Genomic DNA, 23,886 nt, shown 5'->3' on the forward strand with positions numbered 1-23,886 from the left:
ATAGTAGTGAGATCATGTGGAGGTACATAGAAGAGGAAGAATAACTCCAAAAAGTAATTAAATTATTTGTCCACAAACATAATATAAAACCCTAAATACTGGGTCTGTTACTACAGCAGAGATATGCACCAGCTAGAAACAGTTTTCCTGGAATTGATTTGGTTCTGAAAACCAAAAGAGTTCCGGCCAAAGGAGAAAAACACAGAAAAGCCAAATTGTACAGGAAGCAGCCTGTGGCAGTGTGGAGAAGAGCTTGCATCATGAACCACTTCACTCTCGGCTCCCTCTTATTAGCTGGGAGGTGTCTAAAGGCCAAAGTCCCACACAATCCACTGGATCAAAAAGAAAATTCCTACTCAACTAAAACATAGTCATGGGTCTTCTCCATATACAGACCCCCTCCTGCAAATAGTGAGTTCAGAAAAAGAAAATTTTCTACTTCAAGATGAGCTATCAACATGGAACAGATAAAGATATGAGACGGGAGGATCACGAGTTCAAGAGATCGAGACCATCCTGGCCAACATGATGAAACCCTGTCTCTACTAAAAATACAAAAATTAGCCGGGCGTGATGGTGGGCGCCTGTAGTCCCAGCTACTTGGGAGGCTGAGGCAGGAGAATCGCTTGGACCCGGGAGGCAGAGTTTGCAGTGAGCCAAGATCATGCCACTGCACTCCAGCCTGGCAACAGAGTGACACTCCGTCTCAAAATAAATAAATAAACAAATAAACATGAAAATGAATCACAAATATTAATATAATGGTAGATGAAGAATACTCAACAGAAATTTCTTTTGAAGTTTCAATTGGGTGGGTGAAAACTTAAAAATATATTTAACTGTAAATTAGATAATAATAATGATATGTTAATTGCCTCTAAGAAGCAAGAACACAACCTAGAATACAGAACTTCAGAGAAGAGATGGTTAAAAACAGTAGCAGGTGAAACATGAGCACCTAGAGATCTAGGGGAAAAAAGTGAAAAAAAAAAAAAAAACTGGAGATGAGGGTGAATGAGGAGTACACAGAGTACAGGCATTGCTGAAAACACAGTAAGAGATGCAAAGACCAGGAATGAGAAAACTGAGCAAATCGGCCAGGCACAGTGGCTCGTGCCTGTTACCCAGCACTTTGGGAGGCCAAGGCGGGTGGATCACCTGAGGTCAGGAGTTCAAGACCAGCCTGAACAACATGGGTGAAACCCTGTCTCTACTAAAAATAAAAAATCAGCTGGGCATGGTGGCACATGCCTGTTATCCCAGCTACTTGGGAGGTTGAGCAGGAGAATTGCTTGATGGAAGAAGAGGAAGATGTTGCACTGAGCTGAGATCACGCCATTGCACCCCAGCCTGGGGAACAAGAGCAAAAGTCCGTCTCAAAAAGAAAAAAAGGAAAACTGAGCAAATCAAATTAAAGGGAATAAAGAAAGGAAGAGAATAATGGAGGAGAGGAGAGAGGGAGGGGATAAAAAGGAAGGAGGAAGGATAGAAAAAAACACTGAAGTGGCTGGTGCAGTGCAGTACAGTGGCTCATGCCTATAATCCTAGCACTTTGGGAGGCCAAGGCAGGAGGATCACTTGAGGCCAGGAGTTCGAGACCAGCCTGGCCCATCTCTACTAAAAATACAAAAATTAGCTGGGTGTGGTGGTGCATGCTTATAGTCCAGCTGCTGGGGAGGCTGAGGCAGGAGAATCGCTTGAACCTGGGAGGTGGAGGTTGAAGCGAGCTGAGATTGTGCTACTGCACTCCAGCCTGGGAGACAGAGTGAGACTCTGCCTCAAAAAAAAAAAAAAAAAAAAAAAAGACAAAGACAAAAAAAGACATGGAGAGTAGTTATGAACAGGCACAGGAAATCCAACATACACATAATTAGAGTGTCAGAAAAGGAAACTCAAATTAGTAAAATAGAACAAATATTAAAACATATAAGGAAAATTTTCCCAAAGTTACAAAATATTTTAATCTCCCTATTGGGAAGGTGCACCATTTCCAGAAACAGAAAAAATGACTCCAAACACTCAGTAAAACTTAGTAAGAAGTTACTAAAGTACAAAGACCAAAATTTTTTTTGGAGGGGGGGAGTCTCCAGGCAAAATGTTAGAGCAACTTATAGTGATTAAAATGAAGAAAAAAAAAAAACCAGCAGAAAATCTTCCTGACTTCTTTTATACTTGGCATGTGCACTCCCATCTCAAGTGCTTTGTGCTTGCTTCTTCTGCCTGCACAAACTTGCACCTCCTCTTTGCATAGCTAAATAATACTCATCCTTCAGAGCTCAGCCCAACTGTTCCTCTTCCAGGAAGCCTTCACTGAACTCCTGGACTTGCTGTCCTTTATATCTCCTCAAAGAATCTATCTCTTCCCTTGTATTTCATTTCTCCTCCACCAGCTCTAGACTCTATGAACATGTCTATTTTCACACAGTGTTTTATTCCCGGTGCTTATTGCAGTGCCTAGTATGTAGCAGGCACTTCATAAATATTTGTTGAATGAATAAATGAATGAAAGAATTAATAATACTGCTTATCATTTATTATCGAGTGCTAACTTGTGATAACATCTGTGTTATTTTACCACAAAAGCAGATCTTCCTTTCAGAGAATATGAAGCAAAACAAAGAAAAAAGAAAAAGAAAAAGAGAAAGAAAAGAAATGAATCTAATTAAGTGTCCTTGAGGAAGAATTTTTGATCTTGTAAAATTTTGCATATTTACTTCTTATGTTGGTTGAATATGAAATGTACCCAGGAGTCCAGAATTTGCATCAAAACTATCTAAACTCTTAAGCTTATAAAAATGAGCAAGGAATTTAATGATGGGTTTTTAGAAGATATATTTGGCATTTTCTGCTTATAATTGGATTAGAATTACAAGAAGCAGATCAAATTTTCCCACACATTTCTTACTTCTACCCTTGATCCTATACTAAATCAGAAAGCCTGAGGTAGCAAGGGGGAAATATATTTTTTAAATGTATTGTAATCTAGGCCTTTGTCTTCTGGAACCAAAGAAGAAGCTTGCTTCAGGATTTGATTTTTAATTTCTCATATTTATTCCACTTTGCAGTGCCTTCTGGATATGTTCCCATATGGAGCTACTTTGAGTTTTTGAGAGAAAAAAGTGAAGAAACTAAGAATTATGGAAGGTCAGAGATAGAAGGGGCTGCATAAATAATCTACTCAGTGTCTGTCATTTTGCATACAAAGAAAGTGGTACCCAGAAACTACATATGCTGAAACAGTGATAAGAATTCTGGTTCCCACACCTCCTTCCCCAAATCCTTTCCTAACCACACCAACTCATAAAGAAAGACAAAGGCTAGACTGAGTTATGCACCTTATCTGTATATCAAAACTAGTTTTCTCATTGACTTGGCTTAAAGATAGAATGATGAAAAAGTCTGTCTTGAAAACATATAAATTTTGGCTGGTCGTGGTGGCTCACACCTGTGATCCCAGCATTTCGGGAGGCCGAGGCGGGTGGATCACGAGGTCAGAAGATCCAGACCATCCTGGCTAACACGGTGAAACCCCATCTCTAGTAAAAACACAAAAGAATTAGCCAGGTGTGGTGGTGGGCGCCTGTAGTCCCAGCTACTTGGGAGGCTGAGGTGGGAGGATGGCGTAAACTGGGGAGGTGGAGCTTGCAGTGAGCCAAGATTGTGCCACTGCACTCCAGCCTGGGCGACAGAGCAAGACTCCGTCTCAAAAAAAAAAAAGAAAATATATAAATTTTATAGAAACACCATAATAATGACATAAAGGCATATCAACTTTCAAGACTATTTTTCTTAAACTTGGCACTTTTCTATCATCTAGAAGGTAGCACTTTTGATCCACGTACTCCCTGTACAGCAGAAAGGAGCCACAAAACTTTGGTGTAAACATGTTCAATTCCAGGTCCCTTTACTTATTAGCTGAAACCTTAGGCAAACTAACTACATTTAGAACCTTAGTTTCTTTATCTGCAAAATTAGAATATTAGTTCCTGCTTCATAGACAAACTGAAATTATTTTTATAAATCAATATGCAGATAAATATGCATTTATTAAATAAAATCATTCACAGATGGCTATGAGGAATACATGATCTGACAGTGCCTGGTATACAAAAGACGTATGCTGAATCCTAACTTCCTTTTGTAAATCAGTGGAGCCACTTAGCTCTGCTTGGTTCAGTGAAGTCTTTGCGTTTCATTTTACAGAGACAGGCTATTTGAGGGCTCTTAGGAAGGGCCTCATTGAAAATATTTCTTGTCAGAGTTACCTGACATGGAACATGTACTGAGTATTTTTTTTGTTTTGTACTGAGTATTTAAGTGGTTTATAAAATGACCCCTACAGTGGTTGCTGCAGTAAATGACAAGAAAACATGCACGTACTCATGATTGAAAATTGCTGCTTACCGGCACACCAAACTTTTGTTAATGTATTGATAGAGAGTATTTGCATACTTGGTTTAAAGTTCTGTCAGTTTAATAGATTTGACTATCAACCAGAAAATAACAGAATTTTAGTACAAACCAGCAAGTCAAATTCAGTCCGCCTCATGAAGCAGATTAAATTCTTTGAAAAGAGGCAATTGCTACATGACACTTAAAAGAATATACCACTGAAATATTGTCAGGCTGAATATTGTTTTGAACTTGCAGATTCTAGCTTCTTCCACTTAGGACCCTATAGCTTTGGGGAAAGACAGTAGAGTTTAGTGGGATAATTAACATTATCTTCCTCTAGGTTCCAGTACCATGTGAAGGAGGAGGCAAATTAGCTTCCAACTGCCATAGAATTTTTGACACAACATTGAACTAGAAAGTCAGAATCTTGAGTTTCCTCCGAGCACTATATGGCACTGGACAAAATCCTCTTTCTCCTTCAGTTATCCGTTTTCTTATGAATAAAGTTACAGGACTGGTTGGGAGTCTTACCTAAAGACTAAGTCTGAGTTTGCCCCACTTACTAGAAAGACATTTTCCCAACAGCCATGGGGGTCCAGCAACTGGAATCTCATTGTCTTACGAAAGAGTCTATTATATGTTACTATACACTTTATTCTTCCTCCATGTAGCATGCTCTAAAACCTTCAAAGAGAGCATTTTGTTCCCCTCTTTCTACTCTTGTCTTTCTCTAGGTCGAATATCTTTGTTACTCTATGTAATGAGGTAGTTTCAAGTTACTGGTCCAACCTTGTTGCATTCTCTAGATGAACTTCCACTGCTTATGGTCTCCTTGTATCCTTGATTCCAACCTAATACTCTTTACAGAATCTCATCAGGATAGATGACAGAGACCAAGGTTTCTTAACCACAGATCCATCCCAGGGTCCTCCATCTTGCCCACCAGAGGTCTTTAAAGACAGTGATCTACTAGCCTGGAAAGCTCTTATCAAAGAAATAACTAAGCTTAGCTTAACTCATTTTTTAATAATCCAAGAGTCCTTCCAATTATTTCTGACTTCTCTGCTAATTGCTCATAACTTATCAATTGAATCATCTCTACTAGAGTCTTCCCCAGAAATCATTGTCAGACTCATTGACTTGTAGACTCAGGAATCAAACTATTCTCCTTTGTCTTGGTATGGGTACATCCAAGACATAACATGTTCTATATTCTGGATTCTTCCTCAATCTATTTACACAAAGAATACCAAAAATGGTTCTATCAGCCATCGTTTTTTCTGAGTGTTAATTTTTCCCCCCAAAATCCCTAAATGCTTTAAAAAAAATCATCTCCCTTTAAGTCCCTCTAAGCCAAAGGATATAAAAGAAGTGCTTCAGAGAGTCTGAACTTGAATGCCTATGGGCAGGACATTCACTCCCTGGTTCCTCCAGTCCTTACTAAGCTTTCTATTTTCTTCACTTAGCATTTTCACACATTTATGCTACTGGACTGCCCCATGAAGTGTTTTGAGTTTGCAACCCCTGTTGGTTCCACCTCTTTCAATTTGAAGATTATTTCCTTTCATAGTGAAAATGGAATCACAATGGGAGTTGCTGCCAAAGGCTTCCATGCCTCTGCTCACACTGTGCTCCCCATCTAAGACTTTTTCCTTCAGTTCTTCTCCTAACTGTTTAGTATCTTTTGGGCATCATTTCATAAAATAACAGTAATCACAACAACTATTTACTCTGTATTTATTATGACCTAGGCATTGTGCAGAGGATGTGGAAATAAATGACACCTGGTGTCAGGCTCGGATTCTTGGTGCAGGGTAAGGGACTGTTGTGTAACGCTGAATTTACAATACAGTATCTAGTGTGGTGATTTTGTGCATAGACACAGAAGCCAGACTGCCTAAGTTCAAGTCCTGGCTCTTCCACCTAGCAACTATTTAGCCTGGAGAAAGCTTTTAACTGCTCTGTACCTCAGTTTTCTCATCTGAAAACTGGGGATAATAGCAGCACCCTCCTACAGAGCTATTATGAGGATTCAATAAGTATTTTTAAGGTATAAAGTATTTAGAATATAAAGTATTTAGAAGAGTACCTGGTACATATGAGATCTCAGTGTCTGCTATCATTTTTATTATTATTGAAGTATAAGAGCAGTGAGAAAAAATCCTCTGACTCCCTTCCTCCATGCCCCCATCCACGCCTATGTATAGATGTTTCTCCTTTTCGCTCTACCACTCTGTATATATATATTTTTATAACAGTATTGTAATGGTGTTGTGTAGTGATCTCTCTCCAAGGTACTGACTGGTAATATATTAAAATATTTCCTATTGTTTGTTTTTGGAAGTTGTTACCTCAAAGCTACCTCTCTACCCAGTGTTCTCACTCACTGTCTCCCTGGCAGTCCCAAGCCACATCTTTGTCATTCTTTGGACTTTCTAAAAAACAGCAACTAAAAGGTCAACTATCAACATGGTATGTGGTCTTTAGGATTCCTCTCCAAGACTAGTTTCCAGTCTCTCCTTCTAGTTGGCCAGTGCCCTAGTTATACTGTTCAATATTTTGAATTTCACTTGTTTTATCACTCTGTGATCTATGTAGAATATAGGCCCAAATCCTTTATCTGCAATTCCAGAATTAGAGAGGAACCGAAAACCAAGATTTCCTTGCTTGTTTTTTCTTTTTCCCCCTTTTTTCCATTCTTCCCTCCCTCCCTTCCTTCCTCTCTTCTTCCCTTCTTTTCTTTCTCTCTTCCTTTCTTCTCTTGATAGTAAAACTCATTTGACCTCAAAATTTAACCTGGCCTGATATGTAAAGTTTATAATCTTTAGTTATTATTGCATTTAGTATTAAACTAATATATTTCACTACAAAAACATTTAGTAAGTTCATTATAATCACTTGGACTATCCTAGAGACATTCTGAAATAAAAGTAGTGAGGCTTCCACACCTGTGAATTCTACCAACCATGGGTTTCACCAAATGCAAATAAAAATACCTGGGAAAAAAACAATAAAAAATAATGCAATAGTAAGAAATAATACAAATTTTAAAATACAGTGTAACAACTATTTACATAGCATTTATACTGTATTAGGAATTCCAAGTAACCCAGAGATAATTTAAAGTATACCGTCTGTATGAGCATAGGTTGTATGCAAATACTACAACATTTCACATGAGAGACTTGAGCATTTGGGGATTTTGTTATCCATGGGGGTCCTGGGACCAATTCCTATGGATACGAAGGGATGACTGTATACGCATTATTTTATATTTCTGAAGTCCAAAAGATTTCTGAATTCTAAAACACATCTTGCTTCAAGAGTTTCTGATAGATTTACAGATTTTACAGGCTGATACATGGGACTCAAACACTGCCTCTTCTAAATAAATTGTGTGTTATAAAACGATTTAGTTAACTTCTCTCTGCCTCCAAACTGTCGTCTGTAAAATGGGTATAATATTAGTACTTACCCATAAGGCTGTTATTAAGATTTAATAGCTAATATATGGAAATTGCTTAAAACAGTGCCTATCTCATGGTAGTCACTCATTTATTAGTAATTGCCATTTTAAAATTTGTGTCTGTTTTTATTTGTGGGTAAGGTTTGTACTTTTCCATCTCATGCCGTTTAATTCTCAGCACACAGTAGGGACTTTGTAAAAGCTCATTTGAATAACTGCATGAATGAATGACTCCATTTGCCCCAAGTAGTCGATCTCTTTCTTGTTCTTCATCAGAATATAGGTTTAAAATCTGTTTCATTTATTACATTTTTTACACAAGTCAGCTTGTTCTGGTCTTTTCCTGCCTGATAGTCTTTGCTTTCCTGTTTTCTTATTTCTGGATATGTGCTTGCCTTCCTTCCTTCCTTTCTTTCTTTTTTTTTTTTTTTTTTGACAGAGTCTCACTTCATTACCCAAGCTGGAGTACAGTGGCATGATCTCAGTTCACTGCAACCTCTGCTTCCCAGGTTCAAGTGATTCTCTTGCCTCAGCCTCCCGAGTAGCTAGAACTACAAGCATGCACCACCACACCCAGCTAACTTTTGTATTTTTAGTAGACATGGGGTTTCACCATGTTGGCCAGGCTGGTCTCAAACTCCTGACCTCAAGTGATCTGCCCACCTTGGCCTCCCAATGTGCTGGTATTACAGGCGTGAGCCACCGTGCCCAGCCCTTTTCTTTTATATATGCCTTCATTTAATCGAGCTCTCTTAAAGTGCACCCGGTCAAACATTACTACTATCTTCAAATTTTTATTGATTTTTTCTTCTTCATCACTTGTATTTTTTCCAAAGTCAAGAGTCTGATAAGTTCTCAACATCCTTGGGCATCTTTCCACTTGATATTCCCTTTGGAATACACAGACTCTCATCTATATTTCCTTGGAGCTTTCTAATATCTGCATCCATAGAGTACCCACTTCTCTTTTGTGGCTACTACAAACCACAAGAAATAGAAATGCCATGTGTTCCCATGGCCATTACCCTTGGCCTTGATGGAGACTTTACTACTTCTGCTATCCGCATTTCAAATATCTCATTCTGAGATCACTGTCTCCCATCCTTTCATCTTGACTCTTCATTTATACAACCTTCAGCCTTATCAAGACCTACAATCCATAGACCACCAACCATTTTCATTCCCGAGAAGAGAGGAAGGCTTCCCTTTCCTCCTCCCCAAGACAGGATTCCACAGTCCATCAATATAACCATGCTTCAGCAAATGCTCCTACTTTATTTTATCCAATTCCCTCTGTTGTTTTACTTGGCACAGCCCCAGCCTGGTACCTTTGAGTCAAGCAGTTAAACTTTATTGGAAAAAAAAAAAATCAAACATGCATTTAGAATTTTGTTTCACATTAAATTTAAAGTCATAAACCTTAAATGAGCACTTAAACCTGCCTGTCTGAGAGTCCTTCTATATTTATCTAGTAAGCTCATATTTCTACTCTGTAAGTGACAATGTATCTCTTTGACCAGACTCTAGACAGCTTCCTCTGAGCTCTTTTGTAATGAGGACCTGACCTTGGGCTTTCTCCTTACCCTCCTTAGTCAAATTTAAGGAAGAATCCTGCTGGATCCATTTAGTGAAAATCCTCCATCCTGGGTATTTGAGCACTCTTAATATCTGATCAAATTCCTCATCCCCTATGCATGGTATCTTATCACTCTGACCTGTCTTCAGCAAGAATCCTATCAGGTCATTCTAGCCAGAATCTCCCCTATCCTGATGTTTCTTCTAATAGTTTTCCATCCACTGACCCCTACTCTGCTTCTTGGCTATAAATCCCCACTCATCCTTGTTATATTTGGAGCTGAGCTGATCATTCCTACTGTAAAACCTCTCATTTCAGTAGTCTATTTTTTTTTAGATTTTCTGTTATTTTATTTATTTGTGTTATGTAATAATCACACATATTTTGGAAGTACGTGTGATATTTTGATACCTGCATACAGTGGGTAGTGATGAAATCAGGATAATTGGGATATCCATTACCTCAAATATTTATTTTTTTCTTTGCACTGGGAACATTACAAATCTTCTCTTCTAGCTATTTTGAAAGACACAGTAAATTATTGTTAACTATAATTTTCTTACTGTACTATTAAATCTTGGAATTCATTTCTTCTATCTAACTATATTTTAATACCCACTAACCAACTTCTCTTCATTTATTTCCTCCTTTCTCCCCTTCTCACTCTCTGGTAACCATCATTCTACTCTCATCTCCATGAGATACACTTTTTTAGCTCCCACATATGAGTGGGAACATGTGATATTTGTCTTTCTGTGCCTGGCTTATTTTACCTAACACAATGACTTCCAGTTCTATCTGTATTGCTGCAAAGGACAGAATTTTCTTCTTTTTATGGCTGAATAATATTCTACTGCACATATGTACCACATTTTTAAAAATTCATTCATCCACTGATGGGCACATAGGTTGATTTCATTTTTTGGTTAGTAGGAGTAGTGCTGCAATAAACACAGGAGGGCAGATATCTCTTTGATATACCAATTTCCTTTTTTTGGGCTATATATCCAGCGGTGAGATGGCTGGATTATATGGTAGTTCTATTTTAAGTTTTCTGAGGAATCTCCATAGTGTTTTCCATAGTGGCTGTAGTACTTAACATTCCCACCAACATCCTTGTTAGCATTGTATTTTTTGTCTTTTTTGTAACAGCCATTCTAACTGGGGTGAGCTAATATCTCATTTTTGTTTTGATTTACATTTCCCTGATAATTAATGATGTTGAGCATTTTTTGATATACCTGTTGGCCATTTGTATGTCCTCTTTTGAGAAATGTCTATTTAGGTCTTTTGCCCATTCTTAATCAGATTTTTTTTTTTTTTTTTTGCTATTGAATTGTCTGAGTTTCTTATATATTCTGATCATTAATTTCTTGTCAGATAGTCAGATGGATAGTTTGCAAATATTTTCTCCCATTCTAGGTTGTCTTTTCACTTCGTTGATTGTTTCCTTTCTATGCAGCTTTTCAGTTTTATTTAATCCCATTTGTCTATTTTTTGCTTTTGTTTCCTGTCCTTTCAATATCTTACCTCCCCAAAAAATCTTTCCCCAGACCAATGTCCTTACCATTTCCCCAGTGTTTTATCTAGTACTTGCATAGCTTCAGGTCTTACATTTAAGTTTTTAATCCATTTTGAGTTGATTTTTGTATATTGTGAAAAATGGAGATCTCATGCCATTCTTCTGCATATGGAGATCCAGCTTGCCCAGCACCATTTATTAAAGAGACTGTTCTTTCCCCAATGTTCTTGCCACCTTTGTTAAAATGGCACCTTTGTCAAAAATAAGTTGGATGTAAGTATGTGGACTTATTTCTGGGTTCTCTATTCTGTTCCATTGGTCTATATGTCTGTTTTTATGCCAGTACATTGCTATTTTGGTTACTATACCTTCATTGTCTAATTTGACATCAGATAATGTGATGCCTTCAGCTTTGCTGTTTTTGGTCAGGATTGCTTTAGCTATCTGGGGTCTTTTGTGATTTCATACAAATTTTAGGATTTTTTTCTATTTCTGTGAAAACTGCCATTGGTATTTTAATAGGGATTGTATTGAATCTGTAAATCACTTTGGGTAGACATTTTAACAATATTAATCCTTCCAATCCATGAGCATGGAATATTTTTCCATTTATTATATCCATCTCAAGTTTTTTTCTTCAGTATTTTATGGTTTTCCTTGTAGAGATTTTTCACTTCTTTAGTTAAATTTATTCCTAGGTTTTGTTTGTTTGTTTGTTTGTTTGCTTGTTTTTTTGGTAGCTGTTACAAATTGGGTTGTTTTCTTGATTTCCTTTTCAGATTGATTGCTGTTAAGAAATAGAAACGCTACTGATTTTTGCATGCTGATTTTGTATCCTACAACTTTACTGAATTTGTTTATCAGTTCTAAGAGGTTTCTTTTTGGTGGAGTCTTTAGGTTTTCTAAATATAAGATCATGTCATCCCCAAACAAGGATAATTTGATTTCTTCCTTTCCAATTTGGATGCTTTCTTAAATAAAGTCTTTCTTATTGTCTTTAACAAGTGTCTTGAATAATCTTTCTTTACCTCAAGATGACACATTTTATACTTTCTCTTTAAACTTCCACATCCTCTCTCCTCCCCTTGCTCTTAGCTGATCACTGTGGCTCACACTTCATTTAGAAAATGAAAGCCCGTTGTCAGTCAAGAACTCACTCTCCTCTTACACCAAATCTACACACCTAGTTGGCTCTTTATTCATCTTCTCTCCTAGTAACAGTGGGGGAAATGTCTCTTCTCCTAGCAAAACTCAATCCTCCCACTTATGCTCTAAATCCCTTCCTTTCTTGCCTTGTCAAAGAGTTCAGTGCTTTCCTCATTTTCTCTTTCCTTAGTCCTTTATTGATGGATTAATCTCGTTGTTAACACATTCCAGAATCTTCAATATTGACAAAAATTAAGAAAACCACCCTTGAGCCAGTCACCTCTCCAATAGCTTTTAGACTATCTGCTTCCTTTTATTACTAAACTTCTCAATGATTTGTCCAAACATGAGAGCTCTACTTTCTTACTTCCCAATCATCCCTCAATCCCTTATGATGTAGTTTGTACCTCTAGCATTTCATAATGCCACCAGTGAACTACATGTAAATTAATTCAAAATATTTTTTCCATTCTTGTCTTACTTGACCTTGTTGTAATATTTTGTATGGTTGGCCATTTCCCCCTTTCTGAAATAGCCTCTTTTCTGAGCTTCTGAGGCACTCTGGTTTCTCTGTTTTCTTCCTACCTTTTTGGTTGTTTCTCAGTTCCTCCTTCTATCAGACCTTTCAATGTTGACATTTCTCAGATCTCCAGCTTAGGATTCATTGTCTTCTTTTTGCATAGGATTTTCCTAGATGGTTTATTTTTCCTGGAAAACAAAGAAATATCTTTAAATGCTATCCATATACTGACAACTCACAAATTTATGTCTCTAACCCACACCATATCTCTGAGACATCCATAGATGTATAAAATCTAATAAGTCTAGAACTAAAGTTTTGCTCTTTCTACCCTGATAAATATTTTTTTCCTTTGTATTTCTCATCCCACTATTTCCTCTTCCCTCCCTGCACCCCCTCCACCCCCAGCCACTGCGTCACAACAACCTGGGAGTCCTTGGCTCCTTATTCTGACTCCCCACCCACAGACTATCCATCTCTACAGGTTGACAATTCTACCTCCATTATCTACTCAAATCCATCTTCATTGTCTCCTCTTGACAGCATTCCCCTGGTCCAGTCCATCGGCATCGCTTTATTGAGTCTCTACAGTAATTTATCTCCTTATTTCTACATTCATCTTATTCCAAGCTATTTTACACATGCCAACCAGAATGATCCTTAAAAATAAAACTTGATCATATTCTTTCTTTGCTTGCAACCCTTCAATGATATTCCCTTATGCTTAGAACTTAATTGACCTGAACCACAGTCTATGCCTTCTGTAATCAAATCTGGGGCTGCCATCACCCTTGCTCCCTTGCTGCATCTACACTGGCCTCCCTCCATTTCTTCAAACATAGAATTATCTCACTGTGTCTGAAATACTCCTCCCACATGGTTCATGTGTGGCAGCCATCTCTTCATTCCTCAAGTGCCAGATTATAAATGACTGTCTTGAAGACACTGCTATTTTCTTTAATAAAATTATATCTTATTTGCTTGCTACTTCTTTATCCCCCTACTTCCTCTCCAGACTGCAAGGCTCATGAAGGCAAGGATGCTGTCTCTTGTTAACAAATGGAGATACACCCAACATATACCAAAGTGTCTGGCATGTGATGTGTTTAAGAATTTGTTCAATGACTGAATCCATAAATTCTAGCAGACCAGGTCTCCAGTACTTTTTTGACTCCTATTTCAGTGTCTATGCAGTTCAGAAGTATGATTATATAGATTAGAGTGACAGTTCCATGTTAATTATTACTTTGTGTTTTCTTTCTTTTTTCTTTTTTTCTTTTTTTTTTTTTTTATGATACAAAATCTTGCTCTGTTGCCCAAGCTGGAGTGCAGTGGTGAGATCATGGTTCACTGCAGCCTCAATTTCCTGGGCTGTAGTGATTCTCTCACCTCAGCCTCCCAAGTAGTTGGGACTATAGATATGCACCACCATGCCCAGCTCATTTAAAGAATTGTTTTTTTATAGAGGTGGGATCTCACTATGTTGCTCAGGCTGGTGTTGAACTCTTGAGCTCAAGCAATCCTCATGCCCCAGCCTTGGAAAGTGCAGAGATTACAGGCATGGGCCACTGCACCCGGCCTACTTTGTGTTTTCTTACACATAACTATACCATTTGTCAAGGTGAGTAAAAAAAAAAAAAAAAAAAAAAAACTCTATTCCTTGACCCTCAAAGAGCTTAACTAAAATAGGTTCCTCATACTATGCCTACCTGTCCCACGAACTCTTGAAATTCTTAGCATATCAATCAGTTTGTATTTTTTCTTTCAAAATCCATTTTATTTCTTGTTTCCCCTGCTGAAAGTGGGATGAAAAGGAAAAGAATAAATCTTACTATGGTGCATAATTTTGTTAACACTGAGTAAAAATTCAGAAATAACTAGCCTATTTAGGCTATATGTACTTTGGAAATTAGAGAAAAGAAAATATGAGCTGGAAAAAAGTGTATGTTGCAATAACCATGCAGTAGAGACCATAGATACCTATATCTTTTTAGAAATTGAAATATTTTAATATAATATATAAGGATATATTAGTTAACCATTGAACAACATGGGTTTGAGCTGCATAAGTCCATTCGTATACAGATTTTCATCTACTTCTGCCACTCCTGAGATAGCATGACCAACCCTTCTTCTTCTACCTCCTTGGCCTACTCAGTGTGAAGACAAGTATGAAGACCTTTATGGTGATCCACTTCCACTTAATAAACCGTAAATACATTTTCTCTTCATTATGATTTTCTTAATAATATTTTCTTTCTTCTCACTTACTTTATTATAAAAACTCAGTATATTATATATACATAAAACATACAAAATATATGTTAATCAATTATTTGTGTTATTGGTAAGTCTTTTGGTCAATAGTGGGCTATTGATAGTTAAGTTTTGGTGACTCAAAAGTTACTCCTGGATTTTTGACTTCATGGGGAGTTGGCACTCCCAACCCCCACATTATTTAAAGGTCAAGTGTCTATCTTAACTACTTTCATAGAACTACTATTTTTTTCTAAAATGACAATTATTTTTATATTTATTGTCATTTAATACAGTATTCCCTTAGTGTCCACAGAGTATTAGTTACAAGACCATTGATAAATACCTCAATTCAAGGATACTCAAGTCCCTTAAATAAAATAGTATAATATTTTAATGTAATATACTTGTCATATACTTGTACCTCCCATATACTTTAAATCATCTCTAGATTACTTATAATACCTAATACAATGTAAATGCCATGTACGTAGTTGTCATACTGTATTGCTTTTGTTTGTATTATTTTCTCTCATTGTATTCTTTATTTTTATTTTTTAATATTTTTGATCTAGTTGATTGAATCTGCAGGTGTGGAACCCTCAGATATGGAAGGCTGACTCTGTTAGAAATAACATAAACTGTAGTAGAAATTAGCAATGATGTTATTTTCTCCACAGTCTTAAAACAGCATATTGAGCTAAAAGTTTATTTGTAATACATATATAGCATCATGACAAGAATTCAATATATTTAATAAGTAGTTAGAGAGCAGACATTTCTCTCAGGATTATAGCAACCCATGACTAGGATTATTCAGGTACCAACGTTATTAAATAATATGAGAATTGAAAGAAAAATCAGTATAACATTTAAAATTCATTTAAATGCTCAATTTTAATAGGAAGAAGAACTATATAAAACAAGGTAGAACTAAATTAATAACTGAGCCCTCACTTTCTTATGTGCTAGCTAGAAATGCACTGGTTCTTTCCACAAGTTTTCACTGTTATGCTATGGAAAGTCTGCATTAATTTTTAAAATGCAGTGCACTTTTCCTTAACAGAAAAAATAAAGTTGAATAAGCTGAGAGATGAGAAAAGAAGAACAAATGTTGGAGTAAACATTGCAGCCGAAACTAAAGTAACTGAAGTGAAAATGTTTTCGTAATGAACTTTGATGTTTAACAAGCCCAGACACTTGGAACAGCATAAGCTATATTAAAGCCTTTTATGAAAGGATTATGTTTTGTATGATGAGCGTTTTAATATAAGTATGGTACACAGCTTAAAATATAACTACATTCAACTCAAAGTAATTATGAGAATTCAGGCAAAATTATTTTCTCCTGTACTATCACATTGATACAGAAACAAAAATCTTCTGGAACCTTTCACCGACATGTCTCTCTCTATTTCAATTATTTTTGGCAGTATATATTGCGTCTTTGCCTCAGCTACCTTTTATATCGACAGTTGGTAGCACAAGTCTTTTAACTCACAAAGGGTAGCAGCTCTTCAGCCAATCTGTGATAAAAGGGAAAAAATGAAATCACTATGGAAACTGCAGGAAGGATCTAAAAGCTCTCTTTATAAAGTAAACGTCTGATGTTTGTGACTGCAGGGGTAAAAAATTCATAAATCTCTATGATGCTATCATTTCTGATTTGTTATCACTGCAAATGCCAACTCAATATAGCCTGACCTTAGCTTCATTGAGTGCTGTCGGTTCAGAAACAGTGACTATTCAACAGGAGGAAAAGCCTGGTCGGCAGTCAGGTCTCGGGACTCAGGGGATGTGGTGGGACTGAGAGAAGAAACTAATTTTCTTGGAATGTTTCCTTTCTTTTCTCATTTGACTGGCTTTTTCTTTGAAGTCACAGTGACTTGATGGAATCAAACACACCAAAATGTTATGAACTGAGTTTTGTTGTTTTGTTTTATTTTTTGTCATTCAGAAATGGAGCAAATATCAGACCCAAATTCAAACAGAAAACTGTGTTTTGTCCCATGGACATGTCTATCTTTGATCTTGAATTGAAAAATGCTAACTCTCTCCCTCCAATCAGAAAGCAAATAAATATTACGGAGAAGCCATTCCTACTTCACCACCTTGGGCTCCAGGAGGAAAAAATGAAAACAATTTTGACTACATAAGTCCGATAAATCAAATCTGACAACAGCCAGCAACAGACACCTGTGTCAGGAAGGCATTTCAGAATATCAGTCAGTTCTCAGAAGTTAAGTGACGTTTATAAAAGAGTTGTAGTATTATTCAGATGGGGCTCTTTTTATTTGATAAGAGTTCACCTATGGAAGAGAGACTGTGGGATCAAGAGGACACTGACAATTTCTCCAATGTGAAATTCTTCACATTGGAGGATAGAGTCTAAATTTAGAGCAGATGAATATTCAAGTAAGTAGACCAGTTTCAGCATTACATATGCTACTATGCTTATTTCTCCAATGTTTACAATCAAATACTACTTCATTCGATTTTCAGGCAATAGAAACTCTGGCTTTGTACAAAAGTTTGTGGCAACTGTACGACAGTTGTAATGCATTAAAATGTCAAAGATTGATGTGCATAGTAATTGATTTCATATGGTCATGCTATATTTGGACAATTATAAACATTGCTAATCTAATGTTTCAAGGTACTTATGAACAATTAGCAATTCTGCACTAGCATCTCAAACACACTTTTGATGACAATAATATACTGAGATAAGTTGTATAAATCCCAAAAGGGCTGTTGTGTAAATGATATTAGAAAAAAATCAGAAAATAAAACTAGAGTATTCTAGCAGTAAGCATGCAAAAATTCAGTAAAATTAGCAAGGAGACTCTATTGCTTTTCAATAAGGTGCTTGTTTAAAATAAAAAAAAATGCCATCTGCAATACTGACTTATTTGGACTTCTACTACTATTAATGACTAACTTGGCTGTGTAGCCTTTAACATTTCCACAGTGCTTTCTCATATGTTATGAGTGCTTTCTCATACGTTATAAGATCAGTTATACAGAATCAAATGGAAGTGTGTGTTTGGGTACCCTAACATAAATACAGGCATACTTTAATTTGAAAATATTTAAATGCCTCATACATACTGACTTCACTGATTTTTTGTGTGTGTGCTTATAATGAAAGCCAATTATCTGTGGAGAAAAACTTGACTGGGTGGAAGGAAATTAAATTGTCTTTAAAAGAATTCCTTAAATAGCAATAGCTAGGGAAAGGTCCAGTAACATTTTAGGTCAGGAGTATAATGACTTTACCATATAAATAAATCATGCTTTATCCTGACTTTTATTAGAAGATTTGGATGGAGAAGACTCCACATGACAGAAGGAAGGGTGATGAGCACTTTCTTGTGATGCTCTGTCTCAGAATAATACTCTACCAATCGCTGTGCAGATCTGCCATAAGCTGTTGGAGAAGCTGGGTAGTCATGTGTTACTTAAAGAATGGGATGTAGAATAATAACATATGTCTAGTAAGAAAAATTTCTCGAATGGCAATTGTTGAAGAAAATATGCATGTTCTAGAATTTCTGAGATTTTTCAAAAATGCTGTACAAAATAAATGTAGGAAAATCTTCACCACTTTTTTTCTGCCCAATTCCTTGGGGGAGTTTCCCAACTTCTATGAAATGCTTATGTGTTAAATATCAACTCTCATCAATCAGCTACATGGACATTTATTTTCACTGTGCTGTAAGCCCCAGACTACTTAAGAGCGCATTCATAGAAACATTTATGGAAAACATATTGTTTCATTTTCATATGCAGCAATACATGTCCTTTCCCTTTGTTACCATTCAAAATGTTCACATTCTGGTCTCCGTGTGCATGTTCTTAGAGTTGACTTCCAGCAGCTACCTTTGAATAAAGAAGGCAAAATTCTCCATTGTTACTTCTAAATATCTGATTGCTTACTAATTAATGAGTAAAATACTTCATTGAGCTTTTCTGAAATGAATTTATCTAATTTAAACTGTAGGTCAGGAAGTTGATGAGGTGGACTTTGTAAAATGTGTTATTACTTTGCAGTGAGAGGATTGTTAGGGAAAACGCGTATCTTTCCTTCTACTAATTACCAAATGGTCATACTATAAAATGTTGTAAGCATGTAGCTGGTATGAAGTAACTCCTAATATTTTCCATTAAATGTTCCATCACTTTTTAGAACATCACTCTCAGAAATACTGTTTTCACTTAGTTATGGATTAAGTGGAAATCTAATGTTTCTTCTAACCTGGATCTTAAATACTGAAAAGCCTTAGTTTATGTTGCATAATACGTTTTCTAGTCAGTCAAAATTACATGATCATATTTTTCAATATTTCAATTTCGAATGTAATAATGGGCATAATTTCCTCTCACACCTGCAGAAATTTCATCTCTCATGTCGTTCTCCAACTCTCAAACAAGTACATTCCTATGGAATAGAAGTTACCAGGGAATCTCTTCATGTCACTCTATACTCACCATCTAAGGAGGGTCTCAGAAGTTGTTCATAGTTTTGCGTTATTTTATTTCTATTAGCAATACTCTGTAACACTGCTACTAATTTCTAAGTTGCGATCATCAGAAATCTTGATTCCGCACGAGCTTTCATGCCAAACCCGTATTCGCTCTCTAATCTCAAATCGGCCAACTGAGATAAGATGAAGACTTTTAATTAGAATTTTAATATGTAATCTAAGCCATTTGTAGATTATGCACAGAGGTGATCTTCTATGTATTTAATAACTGCATGGAGAACTTAGATTGTGGAGAGATGATTTTTAACTTTGGTAGAGTTGGGTTACTTTTAGCATTCCCAGAGAGACTCTCAGAAGTTATATCACCATGAAGTTTATTGTGTGAATGAATAACTGAATGTAGCTGGAGCATGTCTTGGGGAATATTATAAAAATCAGAACAGTCTGTAATATAAAGAAGAGATTCTGTTTTCCTTTCACATTTTTTTTTCTGGGAAACCTAATTTTAAGTTGCTCACATCAAGTGATGTGGATGAAAAGGGTTAGATACCCAATAGATTCTCAGGAGCATTAGCCTGCCCCTTACTACTATTAGTGAGTGGTGCCTCTAATCCTCAAATGTTTATTTCTTAAAATCCTAGCACATGAAACAGTTATGGTTTGTTTTCTTTCAAGAAACAGTTGGCATTTCATGTTGGACTCTTGCTTGACATGAATTATTTGGCAAATTAGGGACTGAAGTGTGAATTATAAACTCAGAGCTATATAATGGACCTCAGGGGTATTCTAGGGACAGATATTTTAGTAGGGACTTCACAAAAAATTTTATTGAGAAAGAAATGATGCTTTTGCATACTCATGAAGCATATAAAACATGTATTTTGCACAAGTATGATACTTCTTTATGCACACACACACACACATCCACACTCTTTATGGTGTCTCTGTGTTTTATTTTCATGTGCCCATGACTCTCATTAATGGTGATAACCCTCTGTATATACCTCTAGAAAATAATGGAGCCTGACTGTGAGAACTGTCTGTATTCAAACATGTTAAGAGCTGAATATTTAAAATTTGTTTGGCTCACCAAGCTTGGCTTTCTGAAGACAACAGAAGTGGGATAGAGAGATCAAAAAGAAAAAAAAATCATAAAAGGTAATAACATCTAGATGGGTCCTGGGTAATGCTCTAATTGAATGTACTTACATCTAAGTCTTATCACATGCTTAGGAGTGAGCGCTTAGATGCCTCTTTCAAACTGCAACATTAGTCAGTCACCGGGGCCTTTCATGGAAGCTGTCACCTCCACTGTGATTCAGCTCTGTTCTATATGTGTACCTACCTATAATCCTACTTTCTTTCACTGAATGGGCTTCTGCTATTTTGCTGTTAAGATAGTAATGTGAAATAAGGTTGTCCTTTGACCTTACAAAGATACACATGTTCTTTAAAATGGGCTTGAAAATAATCAGTTCATGCCACTTAGAAGAAGCAGGCTACAAGATTCTCTTGTTTTGTTCTTGGCTTATAGGTTATGATGAGTTTAGTCAGAAACCCCGTGTACTTTTCTCGTCATTCAGCCAGTCTTTTGACGTCCTTTCCCTTCTGAACATAATAGAAGCTCTCCCTGAGTAGAAACCACAAGGCAGCTTTTTCAGAAGTCACCAAGTTAAGCAATTTTGACTTCTGAAAGAGTTTCTAAAGCCTATATTAATTGCTCAGTCCTAGCTAAATTAGCATGACCTGAAATATTTTTAAAATGCTGGGATTAGGACAGGAAACAGTATGAAAGGAGGTAACTGTATTTTCTAGGTTGTTTTTTGTTTGTGTGTGGAGTTTTGAAACGCCACGCAATCTCTTATTAGTTTCTTTCTAAAAAATAAAGAATACAAATGCTAGATATTTAGAAGAAGCTGTTTGGCAGTGCGCAGATATGTTCTACACATCTCATTACCATTAACAGGCATGCATGGCTAAACCTCCCCCTATTGCACTGAGGATTTACCCTCTGGCTTTGTTAAGTGATGCCTGAGTGTGGATTTTACAAAGGAGTTTCATAACCATTTTCTACACTATGCAGCACACCTACTATATCAGAATATGCTTCTTGGGTGAATGGTAGCGATTAATGAGAATTGATGTGTATTCAAAAAAAATTCAAAGAGCTTGTATATTAAGTCTTCCGGGGAAGGAGAGTTCCATCTCTTATTTTAACTAAATGACAAGCTACTTTTTGTTTTTCTATTCCTTGTCTTCTAGTATTGCTAAACAATCAAATGCAAGGTATTTTGTCTTCTTTCACTCCTTAAAAGAAAATCAATCAATTAATACACAAAGATAAAAGTGAGAAACCTACTGTAATCTACTAAGGTCCAGGAATTTAAAGAATCAAATGTACCTTCTGGGTTTCAGAATCCATCGGGGAGAATGTAGAGTAAGTTATTTTTCTCTGACCTTCCCTAATTTTGTCTCACTGCCTTAGATATATTTCAGACACTGGTGCAGTACTGGGGGTGGGAGGTGTTTTGGGGTGCTTGAGAAAGCAGTGGGATCTAAAAAAGAGACACCAAAGACTCTAGTCTCTAGGGAAATAGGTCTGTTGGGGTGGCTTTTTGTGCAGGTTTTCAATGTGCCACACCCCTTTGCAAAAGGTTGGGACCCCTTGGCTTTATTCACCCGGTTTGTGTTGGAGTATATATATTTACACTCGGGATGTTTTGAGCAACCCTTATTCCTCTCTTTTTAAATCGGCTGCACTGTTCATCTTGAATATCAAGGTTTTCCTATACTTGCTAAGTCTTGCTCATGTAATCTAATGCTTCATTTCTTCCCCAAAAAATAAGATATTTGCATCAAATTCAGCATTTCAATAGCAAAAATCCCTCTTTGTAAAAGATACAGGATTAGTTTCTGCTGTGAGTTTATCTGTATCATCTCCATTTATTTCTCAGGGGTGATGAGAAGACTTTGCATTTGACCAAAAAGCACTAGTAAATAAGGAGTTAAAATGAAGGCTGGCTCGCTGGTTTGCTGAGATCTGTCAGAGTCTGACTGGCTGGCTACATATCTGTCTCTGGAACAATAGGTACCTGTATTCTGCACGGACTGCTGGGCAGCACTAGCACTCTGGAGAAGGTCTGCCGCTGTCTGCACTTTCCTGGTGAGAATCCCCAATGACAGTCCCACTTTTCAGTGGAGGAGAACAAAATATCTGTCTACTCTCTTGAAGAAGGACACAGCTTTGATCATATTTGTTCAGGCTTGACTTGGCCGGAGGTTTTAGGTTCTTAGTCTCAAGTCAGCAGTCTCTCTCTCTCTCTCTCTCTCTCTCGCTCTCTCGCTCTCTCGCTCGCGCTCTCTCTCTCTCTCTGAAACACACACACAGAGACGCACACACACACACAAGCACACACATACACAAGCGCAAATCCTCTCTTTCTCTTTCTCTCATTTCCCCTCATAGGTTCTATGCAGGCAGATGAGTGTCACAGCTGTAACTGAGGCACAGAGCAGTACACACAGTGGAGCCGATTTCCGCGATGGCGAGAGGGGGCACCGGAGGTGACAACAATAACAAGACTGTCCTTCGGACAAGTTTTAGGTAAGAAAATATTTATGCCCTGATTCTTGTGTTTCTGCACTTTGTGTCTGCAACATTGGGATAGAAAGCGACTCTGGATAGGGAAATATTTTTGTGAGGGTATCATCTGTGCTGTCACTTGCCTGCAAACCTGTGTTCTCGGGGCTTTGTGTTACTGGAATCGTCGGATGTGAAGTGTGAGCGGAGCTGAGTGGAAGGGTGAGCTGCTTTTTGTGTCTGTCTGGTGATATTCAGCATGCTGTTTAAATTTATATGTGGAAAAAAATTCTGTTTGATGATAGTTAGCAATGTTTTGTGCAACGTAGAGCAGCATATGGCCATGCAGAATTCAAGGGATGCTCTTTCATTCTTAATTTGTAATTATTTTTACACTCAACTGTACTGAGGTCAGAGAGTTTCAGAAATTAATGAGATTCCCTGTGGAGTTCAAATAGTAATATCTACGTGAGCTGTCACAAAAAGATAAGATTATGATGGTATGTTTTCAACATAGATTTAACTGTCTTATTTGGAACATACTCCATTTGAAATATATATGAAATGTACAATAGTTTATGGAAGCCTATATGTTTTTGGAAATTAGTCGTTTTTTTTTTAATGATGAGGAGAAATTGACTCAAAATTAGACTGTAGAGGATGAACACTTTGTGTAGAGATATTACTAAAACTTAATAGACATTATTGTTATGGCAATAGAGAATGTCTTATACTTTCGAGGAAATAAGAAATAATGAATGAGTCGCACGCTAAAAAGAAATCTGCAAATGTGTTTTCATTTTAAGTAATACAAAAAAACTCAGCAGATATTTATAGTGAAACATTGCTGGCATGAACAAAGAAGCAAGTGTACACATAGATGAGAATTCTTTGTCACAAAAATGAGTCCAGGACATCGATTTAGGAGGTTAAGTGAT

Source organism: Pan paniscus, chromosome 10 (assembly GCF_029289425.2).
Source record: "Pan paniscus chromosome 10, NHGRI_mPanPan1-v2.0_pri, whole genome shotgun sequence".
Taxonomy (NCBI): domain Eukaryota; kingdom Metazoa; phylum Chordata; class Mammalia; order Primates; family Hominidae; genus Pan; species Pan paniscus.